Source organism: Neovison vison, chromosome 7, assembly GCF_020171115.1.
Source record: "Neovison vison isolate M4711 chromosome 7, ASM_NN_V1, whole genome shotgun sequence".
In the NCBI taxonomy this organism is placed as follows: domain Eukaryota; kingdom Metazoa; phylum Chordata; class Mammalia; order Carnivora; family Mustelidae; genus Neogale; species Neogale vison.
In genome coordinates this window covers 188,038,148-188,062,653 of record NC_058097.1, presented here as the reverse complement: position 1 = coordinate 188,062,653, position 24,506 = coordinate 188,038,148, and the positions used below count along the sequence as shown (strand labels likewise).

The window sequence follows — 24,506 nt, the reverse complement described above, 5'->3', positions numbered from 1 at the left end:
CTGTGTGTGTACGCCCTGAATAAAAATACATAAGCATCACACCCACCGTGTCTAGCACAGTGCCCTTTGCAGAGTGGGGAAGCTCGACAAATGTTCACGGTTTGCTTTGATGGAAAACATGAATGTATATGTTGAAGTGAGTGGGTGGAAACTCCACGAGAGTATGAGTGCATTGGAGGAAAGATCCTTCCTCATGGGAAAATGCATTCTTGAGATGTTCCAGCCAGCCAGACCAATGGCTTCATTTTTCCAATGAGGAAACTGACATCCAGAAACAGGGGTCCCCCTGGAATACCCTGGGCACAAGACAGCGGTCTGCTGCAAGCTATCAGGTGGGTGGTGGTCACGAATGAGAGCCAAGAATTGTTTCCCGGGTGTATCCAAACCCAGACAAGGAGGAAGAGGTGGTGCCCTCAGTGGCCAGAAGCATGGTCTTTGGAGGCAGGTAGATCATCGCCACATGCTGGGGCCATTTTTTTCCAGAAGTGGACCTGGGTAAGTCAGGGGTCCTCTCAGAGCATCAGTCTCCTCGTCTATAAAGCGGGGATAATAATAGCATCTCTCTTCAAGGATTGCAGGCAGTCAAAAATGACTTTCTTAAGTCTGTGAAGCCCACAGCAGAGCCTTCACTCAATAGATGTTGGGGATGTGATGCAGAGGAGGATACTGTGAGCGCCTGCAGGGGGAGGTGGAGCACTGGACCGGGAGCTGCTCTGTGTCTTTGGCAAGTCTTTAGGCAAAAATCTCTCCATTCAACCAGCCATTCGTTCCCTCTCCCCCACCCCTGACCTTGCTTCCCCTTCTCTGCCTCTCCTGGACCAGCATGGGTCCCCAGACCAGCCTACCAGCCCCTCCCTGGAGGCTGCAAAGGCCCCACCTGCCCATGGGATCCCCACACCCTAGCCCACATTTCAACAGCCAGCAAAATGCAAATGTCATTAGCACACTCTGCGAGCCAGTGAGTGCTAATGCTACCCACTGGGGAGGGTTGAGGGGTGTGGGAGTGAATTTCCCAGGAGGGGTGGCATTCTCAGCTTTTTGCAGAAGGGTGAGATAGAAAAATAAATAAAAGGCTTCAGGGAAGAGGGGATGACAGAGACTGCTTGAGCAGCATGCTATGCAGTGGTACCTTCCTTGGGGCTCCCCCCACAGTGCCTGTGGTCCTGGCTTCAGCCCCCCATTGGGATCATGGCTGTGTCTCAGTCTCTCTGGGCCTCTTCCCTGCACACATTTGATGAAGAGGCTCATCTGGGGGACCCCCAGCTTCCAGCTTTCATTCCCACCCCAACCCATACTCCATCAAACATGCTGAAAGAAGCAGACCACCCACTCAATTAACAGACCCCTGGCAGGGGGTCGCTCCCAGGAGGAGGCAGCCACATAGGACCTCCCAGCTCCCACCCAGGATTTGCAGACAAGAGTCATGGGTTCCAGTCCCGATGCCACTCAAACTTGCTGGGAGCACTAAGGTACATACTCTTGTGTGTGGGGCCTTGGTTTTTCCATCTGTGAAAGGGGATGTTGGGCCCACAGGCAGTCCTTACAATCTCTTGGGGTCAGGTCTAAAGCCCAGTTCTAGGAACTCACAGGTGGAGATACCAATCTAAGCCCCCCCGCAACTTCCTGATGACAATGTCCCTGAAGACCCCAGCAGACATGCTGAGGCTTCCTGGAGGAGGGGGCAGATGGTGTGTGTGTGTGGAGATGACAGTAGGGTGCTGTGGGCAGTGGGGCAGGGTAAGCAAGGGCATGGGGATACCCAAGTGGGGAGCCTTGAGCCAGGGCTGCCTGTCAGGGCAGAGTGGGAGACGAGATGCAAAGATCCTGGGGTCAGTGCTTTATGTGCAGTTCCTCATTTAGTCCTCACTGTACTATCATTCCAATTTTATTGATGAGACATGGAGGCTCAGAGTGGTTAAGTAAGTTGGTGGACACATGACTGTTAAATAGCACAGATTAGATTTGATCCACAGCTGATTTAAGAGCAGAAGCTCTTGATCACTGTGGGATACCTATTTAGCTGGTTTAAAATAGAATGTTAACTAGAGAAATCTAGGATCCTGTGTGTCGTAAACACCCACAGATAAGCTCACAGTGGCACTGGAGGTTGGGCCCCACTGTGGCCCGGGGAGGAAGCTCAGTGTGTGAACGCATGTACATTGTCAATGTGTGTGAGTCACTGTCAAGTGCAGCTCCAGAAGGGTCCAGGCCTAGCAATGCCAGCTGGTCAGTACATGGCCAGGGGCCATCTGGCCCAGGCAGCCAGAAGGCCTAGGCCATCCCACAGTAGCCCAGGAAGCCCTGTTCTTCAGGATGTGAGTTGGCCTGGCCTGTGCCACCTTCCCTGGCTTCTATGCAACCAGGGAAGTTGCCAGGGAGAGGGGCACCTCCTGCCCTTGGCCCACATCTCCTTTGGCTTAGTCTCTCAGTCCCAGCCAGGGGAACAAGACATGCAGACAGAGCCAGACAGGCACATGGGGCCGCCTCCTGCAGGTAGAGAAGCAGGCAGGTGATGGCACCAGCTGAGGGCTGGCAAGCCAGCCCTGTCTTGCAGCCCCGCCCCGCCCCCAGCCATAGGCCTTGTCATCAGGACATGCAACCTGCCTCTCTGAGCCCCAGTGAAAGCCTGCTGAGCTGTGGAGATGACCAACTACCTCAGGGAAAGCACATGCAAGCTGTAAAGTGCGGAGCCCACCGATGCGGTTGTGATTTTAATTCCCGTGGCCAAGACAGCCCAGGGAGTCAGAGAGAGTCCCCAGGGAGCATTGACTGAGAATCCAGCCAACACCTTTATGTATGTCCCCTGTTCCCCTCTCCTGGGTCTCAGTTTCCCCATGTGCAAAACTGAGGATCTTGAGCCCAGATACAGAGTGGTTCACAGCCCCCGGGGTCTATCTTCCTTTGCCAGGATTCGCCATTAACAAAGTATCTGGGTTTCATTTGCCAGAAACCAGAAGACCATTCATGCAGCAATTGGCTGAGTACAGGGGGCTCAGGACAGGGACATTTTGATGGGAGATAAGAGGAAAATGGTTGACCTAGAAGGAAAGTGACAAATCTGGGAAGATGAAAGAAAGCTTGCAGGAAAGGAGGGAGGCAGAGCTATTGACAGGTAATAGAACCCGGGCAGGGTCTTTCCCTTGAGTTTGCACTGGCTGGTCCTGGAGGCCACGCAGAAGACACAAGGAGGTCTGTTTCCTGAGGACCACTAGCAACACAAGCGCTCATTGAGTACCTGCTGTGTACCTGGGACTCCAGGATGACAGAGATGAGCAGGGTTCATCACACAGCTCACATCATACAGTTCAGAGGAAGGAGAGGTCCTTCCCAGTGTGGGCCGTGGGGAAAGCTTCCTGGAAGAGGGGGTCGATTTAAATACATGGAGATGAGAGGAGGGTGCTGTGGGCAAGGGGGTCAGGGCGAGCAAAGGCATGGGGGTACCCAAATATGGGCTGGGTATTCAGGACCATGAGCCAAGGCTGCCTGTTGGGGCGGAGTGGGAGATGAGGCAGGAAGGGAAGGCAGAGGTTGCCTGGGTAAGGTCTTTGAATGCCAGGCCCAGGAAGATGAACTTTGCTCAAGGGTAATGGGGAGCCACCGAAGGTCATAGAGCAGAGGTGTGCTTCAGCTAGATGAAAAGCAGGAAGGAGCCTAGGCAGGTGGAAACAGATGCGAAAGGATGGAAGTTCAAGGGGCCCAGGCAGGTCTTTTAACCTCTCTGAGCCTGGTTCCTTCTCTATAAAGTGAAAAACAGAAAGCCAGTTTAGAACGATGTAGGACTCAAACAGATAACACGAGAAGCACTTGGAGTATGGTAAGTGATGGTTGGCTGCTTGCTTTCTAAAATTTAAGCATCGATGGCTTTTATTAATGAGTAGTACCTTTCTCCTGTGAGGACCCCAGAGCTCAGAGTCAAATGACAGGCCACAGCCACGGGTGCTGGGCCTCAAATCAGCAGAAGCAAGTTATGAGCAAATAAACCTGGGCTGACTCAGAGAAGAGTCTTGATTTTAAAATATTGCTAAGGAGGAGGGCTGCTTTATGACTTTTGCACTGTGTGCTTATTAAACCCGAGCTATAAATGTGAACTAATAAGTAAAATGAGTTAAGTTAATGAAAAAAATCAACCTTCAGGATGAATCCATATTACCTAATGGCAGTCCATAAACATAAACATAAAATTTTAAAATACAAGAATGAATTGCAATGCCCAGCAGCTCGCGGAATCTGCAATTTCTCTCTCTGAAAAATAAAAGCTATTGATTTTAGCTTGGGTTCTCTTTGCTCATGAGTGAGTCTTTGAGAAGTCATAAAGGAAGGAATTATTTCCAATTGTTTACTCACTAAGGATCCGATGTATTGAATTTAAATCGTCTCCGATTCCTAATTAGTGCAAACCAAATTAGAATCTGAGTACAGAAGAACTGGAAAGGCCCTTGGAGGCCTCTGAGCTCAGTTTTCTTTGTTTTACGGACCTGGAGCCCAAGGGACAGAGAGAGCAAGGGACTCGCCTAAGAACACACAGCAAAAGAGGTAGGAGCCAAGCTAGGACCAGGGCTCCTGGTAGCCAGGTTGACATCTTGCTCTGGTCAGTGCAGCCCCTGGGATCAGCCCATTTAATCAGGTCTTTTGGGTATGTTGGGTGTTATGTTGGCCTCGGCTCTGATGGCTCGTACCCTAAGAACTTTCTCCCTGCTGCTAGGAGTACCAAGACCCTGTGGCTACTGTCAGACACAGAATCTGGTTTCAGCCACAAAGAAGACCCACACTGGGCCTTGGCTTCTGTCCCGAGGGGGCCTCTGAGTGGCACAGCCCCAGGCCCAGGGAGGCTGTGGCACAAAGACCTCATTGTCTAGTGGCAGAAGGGAGGGGGCTCTTAACCCGGCTTCACTCTCTGTCTCTCTCTCTCTCTCTCTGTCTGTCTGTCTCTCTCTCTTTCTCACACACACACACACACACACACACGTGAATGAGCACAACAGGAACCAGGGAGCTTTGCCTGTGGCACAGGCACATGTGCGTGTTTGCACGTGTGCGCTTGTGTGTGCGTGTGTGCGTGCGTGTGTGTGTGTGTGTGTGTGTGTGTTAAGTTTCGGCCCGCATGCAATTATGAAGCAGATGTTTAATTACTACCTGAGTGTTATTAATCAACACGATTAATACACAACCCATACCACATAATTACTTTGCAATTACACCGAAACGAAATATTTTATTGCTGAGGGTTTGCTAATTACCCGGCCTTGCCAAAGGACAGGTATAATGGGCAGCAATTTTTCTCCTTTCCTTCCCTCCCTCCTCTGCCTCCCCCTGCCCTGCCATGAATCTCCAGGGCTGATGTCCCCACCACACAGAACTGGGAGATGACACAGGCTGCCGGCTCCTTCCCAAGGCGCTGCTACGGTGCTCACCCCTGTTTTAATGGGAACCCTAAATCGTTCTGGCCCTCTCCTCTCAGCAACCCCCCACCCCCCGACCCTGGGGGGCTTGCAAATGCACATCCTTTCCAGAACTAAAGACAGTCTCCTGCAGCCCTGCCACTGGGCCAGGGGTGACCTGAGTGGCTCTGCTGGCAGCTGCCTGGGGCTAAATCCTAGCTTCACCAGTTAGCGGCTGTGAGATACCAGTCACGTTAACTTTGCCTCAGTTTCCCCACGTGTGACATGGAGAGGATAACAGTAATTACGTCGGTGTTTCTCTTGAGCACTGAATGTGATACCAGGCATAAAGCACTTAGCACAGGACCCAGTGCAGAAGAAGGCTTCAGAAATAGCTATGATTGTTTTCACTTACCCAGAAATGGCCCCTCCCCTAATCCTCCCAATCATTGGGCCTTCTAAAAGGTCAGGTTTGTGGATTCCACTCTCTTTCCCTCCTCTACCCCAACAGCTCAGTCCTATTTACCTAGAAACATCTCACATTGTCCCCTTCCCACACTGTGCCACCTCCAGGGGTCTCATTTCCCTAATCCAAGCTTTTGTCCTCTCCTCTGGCCCACAGCCAGAGCCTTTACCCGGTCCCCCCCCCTTTTCCCCCCACCCCATTCCATCTCCCACTAGGAAGGAAGACCTATCTTCAGGAGTGGAGCTAAAACCAGGTCACTCTCCCACTCAACAGCCTTCTGTAGCTCCCCATTGCCTGTGCAGCAACGTCCACTTCCCTCTCTGGTGTTCTAGGCCCCAGAAGAGCACATATGCCCCCAAGTTCCTCCTTCATTTCTTAGGGCATTAGCATAGCACAAGCAACTAAGTTTTTGGTGACAGGTGAAGAAATGTCTAGCTAGATTTTAAAGGCATCCATGTCCACCAAGCTGGAATGTCCCAGAGCATTTCATAAGCCTACCTGTCTCCACAGATTTGGGGTTTATCCTTCACTGTTCACGTTCACACCATCCTGGTTTCTTCCTACTTCCCCTGACAAACATCCTCCCTAAACCCAGCTACATTTAAGAACGGTTGATCTTGGGCGCCTGGGTGGCTCAGTTGGTTGAGCATCTGCCTTTGGCTCAGGTCATGCTCCCAGGGTCCTGGGATCGAGTCACATCTGGCTCCCTGCTCAGCAGGAAAAGTCTGCTTCTTTTCCCTCTCTCTCTATCCACCTCCCCTGCTCATGCTCTCTCTCACTCTCTCTCTCTCAAATAAATAAATAAAATCCTAAAAAAAAAAAAAAAGAGTCCATCTTTCAGGGCACAGTAAATATTCTGCTAAGCAAACAGACTATCTAAGGATGCTCAGATACAGGGCTAGCGGGCAGTCTGCTGGAGAGATGAGCCTCACGCACATCAGACAGGGACGGCGCCTGTCTGAGAAAGAGCAGAGACAGAGGTGTGCACCATGCGCATGGGGGGCACATGGAGGCACAGGGGGGCTGGGGTGGCTACTTCTGGGCGTGCATCGACTCTTTCAGTTACCAGAATATTAAACAGTGTGGGCCACTCCAGCCATCACTTAGTCAGTGTAGGACGTCGGGCTCTGGAGTCAGACCCCCAGTGATACAGTCCCATCTCCACCTCTGGCTAAGCTGTGTGACTTTGGGCTCATGCCTTAACGTCTCTGAGGCCTCAGTTCTTCCTCGTCACATGGGGCTATCATAGCTCCTACTGGAACCATCACCGTGAGGGTGTCATGCACACTTCGGTCAGTGCCTGGCATATGGAAAGAGCCAGGCCGATGTCAGCTATTTTGTTATTAAGAAGGATAACAGATCCTGGGAATTCAGAGATTCCATGCCTAGAGCAGAACATGGCAAGCCATACTCAATCAGCAGGTGGAGAAGACGCTGCAGAAACGTTCCAGTGCAAGGCAATCAAGTGATAGCCCTTGAGCATTCATTCATTCGCACATTCCCTCAGCCTCAAGTACAAATCACTGCGTCAGGCACCAGGCACAGGGCCAGGCAGAGGGGGTGTGGCGCTGTCTCCGCAGTTAGGCTGAGCACCTCTGACCAAGAGCTGGGGGAGGTCGGGGGCTGGGAAATTTCGAAACCACTCCCTGCTCTCTCCCTGAAGCCTCAATTGCCTGTCACACCTGGATGGTAGATGAATGGGCAGCTGTGCTGCTGAAGACGGCAGGGGCGGGTGGGGGGGGCATGCACCTGGGTGGGTAAGTTCCGTTCCACAAGTCAGGGAGAAGAGGAGGAAAGGCACGCCAAACCCCGGGCACAGCCGAGGCATCGGCACAAGAGCCTTAACTAGAGGGACAGGTGTGGGGCACAGCAAACAGGCTCTGCTTGGCACTGGCAGGGAAAGGACAGAGGAGATGGGGTGGAGGAGAGGCCCGGGGGCGGGGAGAGAAGCCTGGCCCAATGGGGAGCATTGAAGCCACAGAAGCCTGTGGACGTGGACAGGGCCAGGGGGACCATCCGTGTCCTCAGTTTTCCTCCTTTGTCTGAAGTTCAAGCTTTGCCCTTGGGAGTCTGAAATCCCCTACCTGGAAGCTAATGGAAAGGTTTCCTGGGAAGCTTAGGGTCTCCCAGTTCTCTGGCCTGGGATTTGCATAAATCTCCCTGCTCAGCCACAAGGCAAGACCACAGGTGAGCTCTGGGTGGCAACGGATGCAGGACAGAAAACAGGAAGCATGCCCACTCCAGATAGATGCAGGGAGGGGCACACACGGTCAGGATGCCATTGTTTTCCCTCTAGGGTGACCCAGGGGCGGCCACTCCCTGGCTGGCAGGCACTCGGGCTGCACGTGAAGAAGGCAACAGGGAAGGGGACCTTCCTTCCATTCCCTGTGGGCGTCCCATGCCCTCTCCCTGCCACCCCCCGCCACGATCTGGCTGTTCACTCACACCCAGGCACACACTCACACCCTCTAGCACCCTGCCTCCCTCAACGGTAGCGAGGCTGATTTCAAACATCACTCACTACGTGACCTGGACGCCCTATGTGATGTCAGAGCCTCAGTTTCTTCATCTGTAAAGTGGGGACAATGGCACTTCTCGTTCCCAGAGTGAAATGAGAAGACACAAGGAGATAGCCCCGCCTGGCGTCTGGGGCTGAGCAAGCCTCGCTAAGGGGAAGCTATTATTAGCATTATAATTATAGCTCCAATCACGTCCTGGGAAGACCTCAACCACGCAGCTTCCTGGGCCATCTGTGCCATCCTCCCATTGGCAGGGACCCTGGGAAGTGGCTGACCTTCATCCTGGTCCTCGGTGGGATGGTGTGAGGTCCTCCTAGGCCCCTGGCAGCCCCAGCCCCGAAGGGGGATTGTTCCGTACCCCTCCCCCCACAGCCACACACAGACGCAGCTCAGGAGTTGACTTGAGTTTTCTGGGTGCATAGTGGTCATTCCTTGGAGCCATGGGGAAAGCAGTCTGGCATCATCAGGGCTCCTAACTGCCCTCACCCCGCCTGAAATGTGTCATTTCTCACCAGCAAAATGTGTTTCTATATCCCTTGTGAAATAACAGTGGGAATAAATCATTCACTCGGAGACAGCCGCCTCTGGGGAAAATCCCGGGCCTTGACTGACCCCAACGTCGGAGGCTTTGGCTGTGTTTCTCATTGCTAGAGGAAGTGAGTTGAGAACATTGGCCTTTTCCTCTCTCAGCCCTAGGGACAGGGGTTATTAGGGATCAGGTAGTCTACGGGCCTATACGAGGGAAGGAGCTCCTTTTGGCCAGGCCAGGCAGGAGACACCCCGCCCTGGTCAGGTCTCCAAGCAAGCCAGGCAGTGAGCACAGTGACCCCACCTGCCGAACAATGCCAACGGCCTACTGTGCGCCAGGCCCGATGGAGCTGCTCTCCGCGTGGCACCTGAATGAAGGTCTCTCCTCTGAGGCCCCCTTGGTATTCAGTGGCACAACCTCAGCCACCCGGGTTCCACCCAAGGACACGGGACAGCACCTCAAGGAGACAGATATGGCTCCTGCCGTCATGAGAGTCACTGCAAGGCAGAAGTCAAATTTGAAACACTGAGCGACCATGAGACCATCCCTTTGACCACGACCGTTGCTCCCCCGCCCCACTGCCATCAACATCAAGGGTTTCCGACACGCTGTGCAACTCACTTTTGATCCTCATCTCATCCAACGCCAGCCACAACCCAGCCGGGAGGGTCTGTGATCTCTCCTTTTACAGATGAGGAAGCCGAGGACCTGACGGACGACACTTTGCCCGAGGTCACTCGCAATTCACACGCAGCTGCACTAGGATTGGAACTCAGTTCTGCGTAACTGCTGGGCCCCAGCTCTTGCCTCCCACTGACAAAGAGCACCTGAATACCACGGCAGAGAGGAGGGGTGGGAAAGCCCAATGGTAGGATCCTCCCCTGGGCCAAGCTTGCGGTCCCCCTCTGCTACCTCGTGTGTCTCCTGGGCCATGTGGCTGGGGGAGGGAGCAACTGGGAGAAGGTAGAAGTGGGAATCACTGGTGACTGCCTCCCTGGTGCCACCCGAGCCCCCGAGCCCCCGAGCCCCTTCCCACATTCCCAGCCTGGGGCTCTCTCCCTCTCAAATGAGTCTCACGGATGTGGGCTCATCCCGCGCCTGCCACCCCCAAGTCCCATTATGTCTCAGACTCTGCAGCTCAGCCAGGCGGGTAACAGGCAGGGAATGGGAATTTTTACCTTTTAATTTGTTCCTGAGCCCCTGAGGCTTGCCAAGCCTGAGCAGCCCCACAGCAGGCTCAGAGAGGAGGAAGAGAGAGAGGAATAAGCAGCAAGTGGGGAACACCGCATAGGCAGTCACTCGGGGCTCTGCTGTGGGGACAGGGGTCCGGGGGGGCAGGGGAGCCAGGAAGAACATCTGGTTCCCAGGGCACCCGCCACCTGCTCAGTCCGCTCCATTCTGGGGGGAAAAACACTTCAGAGAGCCCAAAGCACAGGAAAGGAGTTGCGCCCTTCTGGTGCAGGTTTCCCCTGCCCCCTCAAGCCTTCCTTCCCACAGCCATCAGCCCTCCTTAACACGGACTCTCCCTCGTGTATCTGGAGCCCTCACTACCCCAGGCATCGTGCGTCCTTTAACTCTCAAATCTTTTCCCATCCACCCTGCATCAGGTAGTATCATTAACATGCCCATTCCACAGATGCAGAAACTGAGTTTCAAAGAGGCGATGTATCCTCAACAAATTCGGCAAGGCCTTACTGTAGGACCCTGCCGTCCCACTCCTAGATATAGACCCAAAAGAATGAAGACACGGACTGACAGGACCTGTCACGCATGTTCCCAGCAGCCAGAAGGTGGCAAAAGCCCAAATGTCCAACAAGAGATGAATGGATAAACAGGTAAATGGGATCTAGCCATGCAGGGGAATATTATTCGGCCAAAAAAATGGAATGAAGGCTAGTATTGATACATATTATTATAATGTGGATGAACTTCCAAAACAAGATGCTAGGTGAAAGAAGTCAGACACAAAAGGGCAACTATGGCGTGATTCCATCTGTATAAAGTATCTAGAATAGGTAAAACATTACAGACAGAAAGCAAACCAGTGGGGGCCATGGGCTGGGAGGAGGGGTCTTGATGGGTACAGTGTTTATTTTTGGGGTGATGACAATGTTCTGGAACTCAAGAGAAAGGGTGGTTGCACAACACTGAATTACTAAGTACCGCCGTGACTGTACTAGGTACTGCCGTGAATGTACTAAGTACCACGATGAATGTACTAAGTACCATGATGAATGTACTAAGTACCACCATGAATGTACTAGGTACTTCTGTGAATGTACTAAGTACCACGGAGGTGTTCACTTCCATTAACTTTACATGACTTGAGTTTTGTTTCAACTAAAAGCAGAGAAAGGAAGAGTGGAGGAAGAGGTGAGGTAACTTGCTAAAGGTCATGAACTGGGAAGCGCGATTCCAGCTTCAGGCTTGGGTCTCTGGGGCTGCAGAATCTGTGCCCTTGGCCGCCATCTTCCAGTTGCCTGCCATGAACCCTCCCGCTTCTGGGCCTTTTCTTCTGCTGTGGCCTTGGCTGGGAAGGCCCTCCCTCCTATTTTTGCTGTCAGTATCCAACTCATTTTTCAGTGACCTTGATTAAAAGCGACTCCTACAGCCGCAGCCCTTCCCAGTCTCCTCAGGGGTCCTCCCCACCTTGGAGCCCCAGAGCCCCATGCCCCTCCCCAGGCCAGCTCCCCCTTTGGCCTCCTGCTAGACTTGGCATTGTGCAGGCTTTCTCTTTGCCACCCACTGGTCTCAGAGAATAATCACACAGGATTCAACAAAATTCATGCCTGCTCAGTTCAGAGCCCTGCACTTGGCATATAATAAGCACTCAATAAATGGAGGTTGTTAATGGACTGGGTTCATTCCTGAGGGGCTGGGACCTGCTGATGCACCTCTGCTTTGCCGCACAGACCCTGCTCCTGGGGGAGCTCCTTGAATGAGAGTGGATGGAAGGGGAGAGACAGACAAACGCCCCTGATGAGCAGGCACTTTCCTGTCTGTTTTCCTGCTAGGCAGGGAGCCTGTCTGGGCTCACAGTTTAGGATAAATGTGACATCAGTTCCTCTTGGCCAGCTGTGCCCCCGTGTGAACACACACAACCAGAGCCGCTGTTTTTGCTCAGTGTCTGAGGCTTCTTGGACGAGCCAAGCCCTGACTGTGCCTGTGGTTTTGCTCCACAAGGTGCTTCTACCAGGAGGCTCCAAGGGTCCAGAAAAATCAGAAATTCCAGCCTCTTAGGAGACGGTCCCCCCATCAGACCTCTCCAAAATCCCAGCTGGCCAGGACACTGGCATTCGTTAGACAGGCTCTAGTCAGACAGCTGAGCTGTATGCTGGGTGGCGCAGGGACAGAGGTGTGGATACAGGACCCCGTTGGCTTTGAGCTGGAATGCTGGAGTCGCACGGAGCTGAGAGGGACTGGGATTCTGCCACTTCCTGGCTTTACTGGACAGGAAATGCTGGACAGGTCATGTTATCCCTTTGACCCTCAGTTTCCTCATCTGTAAAATGGAGACAGTAAGAGGACTACACCTCACAGGGCCACTGTGTAGTTTAAAGGAGGTATTATTGGGTTCAAAGCACTCAGCATGGCACTGAAACAGAGAAGAGGTTCCACCAATGTCATAATGATGGTGGGTGTTATTATTTCCATTTTACAGATGTAACAACTGAGGCCCAGGAAGGTCAGGAAGAGTTCTATGACAGTCACAGTATCCCCAAGCTGATGCTTTACTCCTCTTAGCAAGCCTGTGTTTCATTTTCTTTTTAAGGATTTTATTTATTTATTTGAGAGAGACAGAGGAGGCATAAGCAGGGGGAGGGGCAGAGGGAGAGGGAGATGAAGAAGCAGACTCCCCGTTGAGTGGGGAGCCCAATGTGGGGTTCGAACCCAGGACCCCGAGATCATGACCTGAGCTGAAGTCAGATGCTTAACCGACTAAACCACCCAGGTGTCCCAAGCCAGTGTTTCAGATGAGAGGCACTCGGAACAGTCACTGGTGCCTTGGCAAACTTCCCCTGGGGTTGGCACTGGGGACGGTTCACCTTCAGGGTAGAAATGCCACACAGGCTCTGTTTCCTCACTCACTTCTGTGTGGACCATGTGCTGGGGTGAGGGTCAAGGGGGAGACAGCATGGTGGGCAGAAAGAAAACAGGGTTGAGAAGCCAAAGACCTGGGTTTAGACTGGGGCTCACCCATTTCCTGGCCAGGTGACCTTGGGTAAGTCACAGATCCAGGCTTCTGTCCATGCAGTTCTGTTGGTTTGAAATGCCATATCCTACTAATGAACTCCTAGTTGTCCTTCAAGACCCAATTCACATGTTGCCTCCCATGTGAAGCTTCCAGGTCTCCCAGGGCAAGTTGGCCACTCTTACGCTTTGCCCCCACTGCATTTTCTTCATCTCTGCAAGCTCTCCAAGGGAAGGGACTGTGTCTGCTTTGTTCTCTGCAATGTCCACAGAGCATGGTACTCAGCATGTCGTAAAAACTCACCTAATCATGAATGAGTCTCTATTCTGGACCCCCTGCCTAGACACTGACCGGAGACGCACACCTTACTCAACAGACTTTGGATGGCCCAAGCATGAGACTCATTCAACTGTGTCTGCCTGCCTGGTACAGATTCAGTCTTCTGCAAAATTCAACCGAACATGATCTCTCTCATAACTGGTGCCCTGCTTACCTCGCTGGCTTCAACTAATGAATATGCAGTAAGACAACCATCATGAAAGCCCTTTATCAACTAAGGGAGTTACATACATTGACGGTATTAGCATGAAGACTAATTCCAAATAACCAGATAATGCCAAGTTTTTCAGTATGCTTTGGAAGTTCTTTTGAGTCTGCAATAGAATGCGAATTAGTTGGAGATGCCAAGAAATTCACTCAAAACAAAACGTGGTGGCCAAATTAGGAAAACATGGTGGCCAAATTAGGAAGTCCCCACACAGGGGACAGCAAGGAGACATGGGCTTCCCAGATCTCACCTCTCTACTTGGCTGTAGGTGGTGACTCGGACGGGGTTGGGAAGGGTGGGAACCTCCACTCTCACTGACATCCAGAAAGGAAAGAGGGGACTTTGGAACCTGAGAAATCCAGTCCAGCCCTTTGCCAGCCCAGATATCTTTGGCCAGTTCCTTCTTCTGGTGAGGTCAAAGAAAGGTGAAGGTGATGATGCCCAGCTCCCTGAGGGGTGATGAGCATTAGGGAAGGTGAGATAGTCAGACGTGTGGAGCACCAGGCTGGGGACAAGGAAGGCCTCAAGAAACATTCATTCTCTTCCTTCTTAAACTATCCTTGGGCACCATTCAGAGAGTGAAATAGGGGCACCTGGGTGGCTCAGTTGGTTAAGAATCTGACTCTTGGTTTCCACTCAGGTCATGATCTCAGGGGGTGTCTGCTTCCCCTCCCCCTCTGCCTCTCCCTCTCCTCACTCTCTATTCTCAAATAAATAAAATAAATCTTTAAAAGAAAAAAAAAAAGGGGGGGGTGCCTGGGTGGCTCAGTTGTTAAGTGTCTACCTTCAGCTCATGTCATGATCCCAGGGTCCTGGTTTTGAGACCCATATTGGGCTCCCTGCTCAGCAGGAAGCCTGTTTCTCCCTCTCCCACTCGCCCTGCTGGTGTTCCTTCTCTCACTGTGTCTCTCTCTGTCAAATACATAAATAAAAATCTTTTTAAAATTTTTAAAGAAAAGAGAGAGAGACTGAAAAAGCAAACCATAGACTGGGAGAAGTATTTGCAATCCAAATGTGTAACAAAGGACTAGTATCCAGAATATATAAAGAACTCCTACAAATCAATAAGAAAACAATCAAACATCCCAGTTTAAAATTGGGCAAGACAAGCTTCTAGGCAGAAGATACCCAAATAGCCAATAAGCATATGAAAAGTTACCCCCATAATTACCCACCAGGGAAACACAAATAAAAACCACACTGAAATGTCACTATCGGCCACCAGTTGACTCAAACCAAACAGATGGATGATACCAAGTGTGGGGAGGAGGTGGAACAACTAGAACTTTCCTTGCCTGCTGGCAGGACTATCAAATGGCACAACCATTCTATTTGGCAGCATCTATAAAAGCTACATGTTACCCTCCCTGTGACAATTCAGCATGCCCAGGCTGTCACCTACGCAGAGAAAGGCCCGTGTGTGCCCACAAAAAAACGTGGGCTTGAATGTGTATTGCAGCCTTATTCGTAAGCCTCCAAGGGGGAAACAACTCAATGTCCACCCATAGAAGACTGGACAAATAATCTAGATGGGGGTCATCTAGAAGGAAACCATTGAGCTATACAACAAGGATGTGTGTACTTTGTTATCTATATATTATAAGATATATATCTATATCTATATATATCTAGATATATATATGTGTGTGTGTATATATATGTATGTGTGTGTATAGATATAGATATATCTATCTATAGATATCTATACACACACACATATAGGTATATACATATATATATTTAACATCAAAATAGGATTTTTAAGAAATTGCTAGAGTAGATGACAAATTGGATCAGGCCATCTCTAAGATCTACCATCCCATTTATGATCCTCTGAGTCTAGAGAAGGATTCTCAGGTTCTAGTGCTGGAACTCAGGAATTCTGTGCTCCTTCTCATATCTCTCTTCCCTTCACTGTCATCTGGCTTGCCCAAAGGAGCCCCTGCTCTTGCTCCCTCTCCCTCTCTGACTTTGTATGACTCAGTCAGCCATTCTTGGCCTCATCATCCCATCTGTTTAAAAAAAAAAGGGTCATGCCGCCTGGACTCCCCTCCAAGTAGAGAATCATGGTCATGCACAGAAAATGCTCTGTGCATCACAGAGCAAAAATGCTAAATGCATTCCCAGAATTGCTAGCAGATGTATCTTTGCAAATCAGGCAGAACTGCAGTCACTATGGTGAGGGTGTGGTTTGGAAATCAAGCCTGGTCCTCCTGTGTTTCGGTGGCATGAAGGGATCTAAGATAGTGGTCACGGAGCAGAAGTCATCACAGGAAAGGGACAGCCCTGGGACTGACCTGGGAGGGCATGGATGCTGGCGTGGTCCCTGAGGCTGTCAGGCCAGAGCCATACAGGGCTCAGCCTTGAAGGAGACAGAGGCGGTGCCCAAGCCTGGGCCTTCTGCCAGCCCCTCAAAGAAAGGAGCCTGGAGGTTAAAGTCTAAGATCCTGGGTTCCAGGCTGTCTTTGCCCTGACCTGCTGGGACAAGTAAACCTGCTTCCCACCTCTGGGGCTCACACTCCCCTCTTCACAATACAAGGGAAGGCCAGATCATATTGAGAAATCGTTCCAACTCTAACTGTTCATGAACCTACAAACTGCTTACTTCTTACCACCAACTCACATCATGTCTCTCTCGGCTTAAAACCTTACCAATAGTTTCATATCAGGGTTCGAACAAAATCCAAACTCCTGAGCAAGTCCTCCCCTCTCCATCCTTGAACCCTTGAACCCATTCCTGCCCCAGGACGTCTGCACACATTGCCCTCTCAACCCCGAGCTCTCCTCTCCCCAGTTCTGCATGGCCAGTCTTTGCTGGCTTTGCAGCCCCTCCCCAGGGGCTCTTCCTCAGATAAATCTTCCCTGACCAGATAAAGCAGACCCCTCTCCTTGCTGTTTCTTTCCCCACCTTCCCACTTAGACAACATGTAGCCATTTGATGAATTCGTGGTGGCTCCCTTGTAAGTTACATGTAGGCAGCCACGGCGTCTGTGACCCTTAGAGCCTCTGGCATCTACACAGTAGGTGTTCAATAAATTTTTGTGCTTTTTTAATCCTCCTAGGCAGTGCTCTGGAGCTCCTGCCGCCCTCAAGGGCTCCTGTCAGAAGGAAAGAGAGCACCTGGGTACCGAGGGCCCATCACAGATGATGGGGGATTCTAGGCTCCCTGCAATCTTGTACAAACTAATTCTCACAACCCTTGGACACAGAAGTAGGAAGGAACTGAGGCTCAGAGCAGCAAAGAGAGGTGGCCACGGTCACATGCCAGTACCCAGGAGGCCTGGGCATGGAGACGGCTGGCTCTGTGCCACGTGCTGGCCTGTAACTCCATCCCTCCAAACTGGGCTCTCCTTGTCTGCAAAGCGGGGCTAAGATCTCCTGCCCGATCTACGAGCTGTGTCATGATCAAGCAGGATAATTAGCACGTGAGGCTCTGCGTGGTGTCTGCGGCGTGCAGCTGCCTGGACGTGGACTTGGAGCCAGAGCCTGTCTGAGGTTTGCTTTGTCCGCCCGAGTCTGCCCCTGCCCCTCGGGGAGGCAGCAGCCGCATGCACCCGGTGCTTTGGGGAGCCAGCTGCCCTGGACTGGAATCCCGCGCCATCCCCTCTCAGAGCTGGGTGCCTTTGGGCATACACATTATTCCTTTGAACTCTAGTTGTCTCCTCTGCAAAATGAGACTAATTCCCTCACCCTGGGGCTGTTAGGAGCATTAAGGGAGATCACCTAGAAAAAGAGCTTTCTTTATTCCTTCCAAAGCACAGTGCCAGTTTTGCTCCTCTTTTGATGTTTGAGGACATCTAGCTATCATTCTATCAGTCCCCCCACCCCCAGTAGAGGCACCTCCCTGGGTGAGCGAGGCAAGGACGCTCAAGCCCCTCCCCACCCCACTTGTGCAGCCCTCACCGCAGGCCAGGCTCGGCAGGATGCCTTCTCCAGGCAGTCTCCTTCGTGGCTCAGCCCCGAGTCGGGCATCACCATCAGCCCCACTTTACAGCTGGGTGGACTGAGCCACAGGTCATCTGAGTAACCTTACTCAAGTTTCCCTGGCTGTGCAGGTGGGATTTCCTTCCCATGGAGGATGTAGCCAGTGCAGCATCTTTGTTTCCTGTAGCGAGAACCCCCCTTGACAGGGAATTACACTCACTTTTGAGGTAACCATGTAGTCTGGGGAAGGTCCTGGCCATGCACTCCGGTTGCAGCTTTGCGATGAGACCAGGACGGCCACCCGCCATGAGTGTGGCATTCAGGGGCCGGCACACAGGACAGGGAGGGGGTGTGGGAGGACAGGACTCAGCTCCGGGCCCAGGAGAACCATCCAGAGTGGGGAGCCCAAGGAATAAAACCACCATACCCACCTTGGCCCTTCTCGACAGTCACTAGCCTCTCTGCGACAGACATTGGCCCTGGCCTCTGGCTGCCTCCCTGCTGGGAAAGGCCCCCCCATATCCCTCAATGGCTCCTGAGTATCAGGCCCCCGTCACCCTGCAGCCCCTTCCCTGCAGGCTCAACTGGGGGCGGTGCTGGTCTTGGCAAGCAGACAATATTAGTGGGACTGAGAGAAGGCAGGTGGGGGGTGGCAGAAAGGGACACTCAGAGCACAGAGACCCCAGGGGGTGGGGAGAGAGGGAGGCAGGGAAAGGCAGGAGAGGGCTAGATGAGAAAGAAAAATGGGTAGAGGGATCTGGATCCAAGAGAGGTCGTGCAGGGGGAGACAGAGACTCGAGGCCACCCAGGAGGCCACAAGGGAGGGCAAGAGAGGGGCCCCAAAGCCAGGAAAAGGGAAAGAGGAGACTGAGAGAGGAACTCACGAGAGGGAAACAGGCTGACACCGGGTCTTGTGTTTGGCCTGATCCCAGCTGGGAAGTGGTGTCCCCTCACAGGAGGCAAGGGAGGCAGCCTGCACAGAGAGGGGACAGGACAGAGAGCCAGGATCCCGGGGTCCGAGGCATCCTGGCTCTGCACGGCAGGGCAGCTCCCCTGGGAGGTAAAATGAGCACACACACTAGTGTGTCCATGGTGGCCCTGTTCTAACAGCCTGAAGCGCTTGAAGTCACCTGTCGTCCTGGGTTTTCCAGAGAAACAGACCACTAGGAGATCCACGTGCACAGATGTCCAGAGAGTTCTCTGAGGGAAGTGGCTGGCATTACCGTCAGTCACGGCAGACGACTCTGGGATCCGTGGGGGAGGCCAGTGGGCCGAAAACCCCCGCGGGAGTCAAGGCTGTGGTCTGGGGGGAGAATTCTTTCTTTTCTCGGAAACCTCAGTTTTTTGCTCTAAGGCCCTCCTCCAGGGCCCAAAGTCCACAGACTGAAGTCGTCGGCCACGTCTGCAAACACCCTCACAGCAATGCCCGGATTGGCGTTTGGGCCAGAAACTGGAGGCTGGAGCCAAGCTAAGCTGTCACTCATACCACGCCATGTGTCACCTATGGCTGCTGTCAAGGATTGTCGCAAAACAACGCACGCTTATTACCTTACGGTTTTGAAAGACTCTAGGAAGATTCCTTTTCTCCGCCTCTCCCAGAGTCCAGAGGCTCCCCTGTGTGCCTCCTGGCTCCTTCCTTCTCAAAGGGCAACAATGGCACCTCTGCTCTTTCTCCCGCTGGATCATTCTGACACTCCCTTCTGTCACCCAACCTCCCCCACTCCCACCTCTTGTAAGGACCCCTGTGATTAGACTGGCCCCACCCAGATGATCCAGGGGAATCTTCCCCACAGGGTCTTTAATTCGATCCCATCTACAAAGTCCCTTGAGCCACATCAGAAACTGTATCTACCAGGCCCCAGGAGGAGGACCTGGCTGTCTTGGGAGGGACATTACCCTGCTGCCCGCCACTCTACCCAAATGCTGCTCACTGGGAAGGGAGTGGACACATTTTGGTGGCATCCCCCCCACCCCCCAACAGTGAATTCCAATGCTGCCCTAAGATGAGAGTTGCTGGTCAGGTCACACCTGGGCAAGAGATTACTTTCCCAGCGGAATCCCATCCCTGGGAGTAGTCCAGACCCCCAGGGAAAGCATGACAAAGACTCTCAGGAAAGAATAGTAAGATGTTGGCTTAGAACTCCAAAGAACTAGGAGATCAGATAAAGAATCGACCTACTCCAGCGCTTACACTGTATGCCCTGTGCATTTTCAGGACAAGTCCTAGCCTCTCTGTGACTCTTAGCTTCCTGCTTCGTTTTCACAAATGGCCCCCGAGACTGGGCCCCCCGTACCGCACACTCAATACACACTAGCCATGAGCTTTGCCTACTGCAGCGGTTCCTGCCAGGGACCCCTTCTTCCTCAGAGGGCCTGCACCTACCACTCTTAACAGGAGGACTGCCTTTGGGCTCCTGGAGCCATGTATCTTGGCCCCTGGGAGCCAGAAGTGCCTGGAAGCTTACGTCTCTTTCCACCACACTCGGCCCTCAGCCAGAGTCTGCGGGCGTGGGAAGATGAAAGCTGCCCTCCCGGTCTCAAGTTGAGGCAAACTCTTCCAGGGGGCACCTTAGGGGTCAGGCCCATCCACTGTGCCTGCCGCTGCTGCCTTCCTCGGCTTCCTCTCTTTCCCGGTTCTGCTCCCTGCCAACCCTCATATTGGTTTCTTCTGGAACTCACCCCAATAAATCCTCTATCCAAGAATGCTAGCCTCGGGTCTCCCCCGGGGCATCTGGACTATGATCTATAAGTTAACCCCTTTAACAGCAGTGCTAGGAGGGGAACAATGTGATAATTCCCATTTCTCAGATAAGGAAACTGAGGCCAGAGAGGCTCAGTGATAGGCCCAAGTTACAGGGCACCTAAGTAGCTGAGCATGATTTGAAACCACACCAAGCCTGCATGCTCGGCCTCTTCTCTACGACTCCCCCGGCTCCTTGGAGGCCTGAGACATGAAGGAGGGGGTGCCTGGGAGATGCATTTGGGGAAGGACAATGGATGAAAACACCCTGTGGGGCCGCAGAGCCCATTAAAGTTAAAAAAAAAAAAAAGAAAGAAAGAAAGAAAGAAAAAAGAAAAGTAAAAAGATTCATCATTTGCCAACTCAGGCAGGCATACTGTGATTTGAAACCCAACCCGAATGCCTCACCCTGGGGCTGCTTCCTCCCTTCCCTCCCGAGAAGGAACCTGGGTGCCTCTCCCCCTTGGAGCTCAGAGCTCAGGCAGGGATCTGTTTTCTCAGGGGAGGAGGAAGGCTCCAGGGCCCGCTGCAGTGGGGTTCCCTGTGTCAGAGCAGCGAGGCACAGGCTGAAAAAGAGCCAATGGCTGGCCGTTCCGTGGCCCCATCCCCTGACACCACCTCCCCAGGGTCCTTTGAAAAGGAGGAAGAAGAATCACATAAAGCCCCTTCTTTGCTCCTGGAGCTTGTGGTTCCTGTCCAGGTTTAAGCCTTGGAAACAAAGGCTGGTCCCTGGGCCACTTGTGGTCAGGCAGAGGGGACAGGAGAAATTAACAACTGCCCAGCCCCCACCACAAATTCCTTCTCTGCACGTTATTTGCCTGCCCAGCAGGTTCCACCAGGGTGGGTGGTGGGCAAAGCGGCCTCCCCTCTTTCACAGGTGTGAGCACTTCATTGCAGATTGACCGGGAATGGGGGAGGTATGTCTTTATCCCCCTGCAGGTCCCCAGATCCCAGACACCCACAGGGTGACTTTAGGAAGGAGAAACCAAGAGCCCAGGTGAGGCAGGTATCAGAGTCAGGGTCTGCACGTGGGCCGGAAGTGGCGGCATCTTCTTGGCTCCACAGCATGGCCTGCCTCCTCCCAGCTCCACTTCCCTGCTGGGCACACAACGATCTGCGGTGAATCTCGCCCCAGCAGGCGAGCTCCTTGAGGTATGAGGACGTTATTTATCCTCGTAAACCTAGTCTAGCATAGAAGAGAATAGCACTCCACAGCTGCTCCAAGGGCTCAAAAGTGGTCATTAAGGAAGGGCTGCTGGTGGTGACGGAAAGGCGGGGGCGGGGGGCGGTGGTGGACAACAAAGGCCAGGAGATCAGGGAGGGAAGCTGATCCTCTTGGCATCAAGGCTGCTAGAGGCAGAGGAAGGCTACTTACTACCCATCAGCCTTCGTTGGCTCTCTGCCAGCATGGAGCTAGGGGGCCTTTCTTTTGTCTCCAATCATGAAATGAACCCAGCAAGGCAGTCCTATTATTTCCCTCTACAGGTGAAAGGATGGGGCTCAAAGAGGTTAAGCTACTTGCCCAAGGTTACACAGCCAATAGGGAGGAAAGTTAAGATTTGAACCCAGGTCCTCGTGTCCAGCCCCAAGTCATGGACAGCCAGGAACGGGAGTGGACACTAAGGAACACACAATATGCTATAGAGTTCAAAGTCGGGAGCGTGTGTTTCTGTTGGAGCAGTAGAGGCTGGCTTCCTGGAGGAGGTGTCTTCCAAATGTGGAAGCTTTAGGCAGCCAGAGAGGGGAGGAGGGTCATTCCTGGTGGAGTGGCCTGTGTAAGCAAAGGCCCAAAGTGCGAGTGCAGAGTGGTGTATAGCCTTATTGGAATGATAGCAAAGGGGCATTCTTGGAAAGTAAAGGCCTGAGGATATCCAGCATATTCAGGCCCCTGCTCTATCAAAGCCTTGAAACGTTAGTGAAGACCAGCAGTGGGCCACACTGAGGTTCTTTGGATAAATGAGCATCTCTGAAGCGGTGGGGTGGGGGGAGGTGGTGTGGAGGCTATCCACTGAGAGAGGAGCCAGGCCGCAGGCTGCTGCTGGGCCAGGGAAGAGCAGGTGTCTCCGGGACCTGAGAGCACAGGGCGGGTGAGCAGGCACAGCTCTGGGGGGCCTGGCCACAGCAGGCCAACAGGCTCGGGCTGTGGGTTCAGGGGAAGGAGTCCCTGAGAGAATGAGGATGCCACAGAGAGAACTAGATCTTTTTCGGCTAGTGTGGTCTCAGGGGAAAGGACAGGCAGGTTCCAGGCACATCTGGCCGTCAACGTGGACAGAGCAGCTCAGAGGTGGGAAGATTCTTTTGGCGCTGGAGGAGGGTCACACTCGAGATGTGGAATTGGAAGTTCTTGGGTAGAGAACTGGAAATAAAAGCTGGGCTGGGGAGGGACAGAAGGAGTAGAAGAGAAGGAGGGAAAAAGAAGGAGAGAAAGGGAATGAAGGAATCATCCATGCATTCATTCGTTCACAACACTGTTGGACGGGCTAGTTGTGCTGGGTACACGGACGCTGGTTGGCAAGATGCCTTGAACGTGTGGATGAAAACGAGCAGGTGGGTTCTAGGGGTTGAAATCCTACCCGCTGGCCACTGAGGATGGGTGCTAACTTGGGGCATATGACTTGACCTCTCTGTGCCTTATTTCCCTCCTCTGGACAAGTGAGTATAATGACATGTATGTCACAAAGTGGAGACTCCAGTGAGATGTCCTATGACACAAGTCGAGGGCTCAGACAGGTGGACAGCATCCACCAAACTTAGAGGAGCGATCTTCTTCTGTTTTCCTTCTCCCTCCTCCCCTTTGATCAATGCCCTCTTCCCTATTCTTTTTTTTTTTTTTTCTATTTTATTTATTTGAGAGAGAGAGACAGTGAGAGAGAGCATGAGCGAGGAGAAGGTCAGAGAGCGAAGCAGACTCCTCATGGAGCTGGGAGCCTGATGTGGGACTCGATCCCGGGACTCCAGGATCACGCCCTGAGCCGGAGGCAGTCGTCCAACCAACTGCGCCACCCAGGCGTCCCACCCTCTTCCCTATTCTTGGGACACCCCAAGATGCTCCACCATGGGTGGTCTGGGCAACTTTCTCCCTCCGCTTGGAATCTCTTATCCCGGATCTTCACTCAGCTCCCTCCCTCATTCCCTACAGGTCTCTGCTCAGATGTCACCTCCTCCAAGAGGCTTTCCCAGACCAGACTGTCTCTGGCACACCAGTCACTCCTTGAAAGCAAGCTCTGTAAGAAGAGAGACTTTGCTCAATGTTTCCCTAGCACAGAAAACAGCCCAGTGCCTAGTGGACACCCATATACCTTTGTGAAGGAATGAATGAATGAGTAAATGAATGACCCAGGCACTCGATGACCCAGACTTCTCCAACAGGACAGGGGAGCAGCCAACACACTGTGTCAGTAAGCAAAGTGACATCCAGGTTTGGCTCTATGGGCCTGCCTGCTCCAAAGCCAAGTTCTAGGGGCCCCAGGCCCCTAAGGGCTTGGATGAGGGATGTTGAAAGAAAAGGACAAAGGACTATAACAACACTTGACAGTTCTAGTGTACCATGAAGCCCTAACATCTCTCCTTTGGGCCATGTCTTTTGTCTGAGTCCAGAGCTCTGAGCATACATTATCTTTTCATCAGTTCCTGAGGTAGAAGACAGCCTTTCAACAGGTCTGATGGGGCAGGACAGAGAAGGATTCCCAGATGACCTCCCCTGCTTTTCTGCTTCAGTCCAAAGCCAGAGCTTGAACCGGTGTCTAGTGGACCATAGCTCTGTGGGCCTCACACAGCAGCAGTATGGTGACATCTAACAAAAACATTTTCCTAGATGCCTGGGTGGCTCAGTCATTAAGCATCTGCCTTCAGCTCAGGTCATGATCCCAAGGTCCTGGGATCGAGCCCTGTGTCAGGCTCCCTGCTCCGCAGGAAGCCTGCTTCTCCCTCTCCCACTCCCAGTGCTTGTGTTCCCTCTCTGGCTGTCTCTCTCTCTGTCAAATAAATAAAATCTTAAAAAAAAACTTTTTTTCTTAATTATGACACTGTTGGTAGCATTTAACAAACGGGAAGCATTGCTTTAAAAATATGAGTTTTCACTTTTTTTTTTTTTTTTTTGAAGTCTGGGAAATCTGAAAACACTGGGGCCACAAAGTATCTTATGTCTTTAGATAGAGGACGTGTTGAAGTGTGCCACAGTCCTTGCCGCTCCCTGGCGTCTCCTAAACCAG

At 52.4% G+C, this 24,506-nt stretch overlaps 1 protein-coding gene across 3 annotated transcripts in view; it reads right to left on the bottom strand.

Annotated features, from left to right (window-relative positions):
- The window catches only part of TSPAN18 (tetraspanin 18), a 177,707-nt gene that overhangs the window by 56,359 nt on the left and 96,842 nt on the right, over nt 1-24,506 (bottom strand). The gene's annotated exons all lie outside the window — the stretch shown is intronic.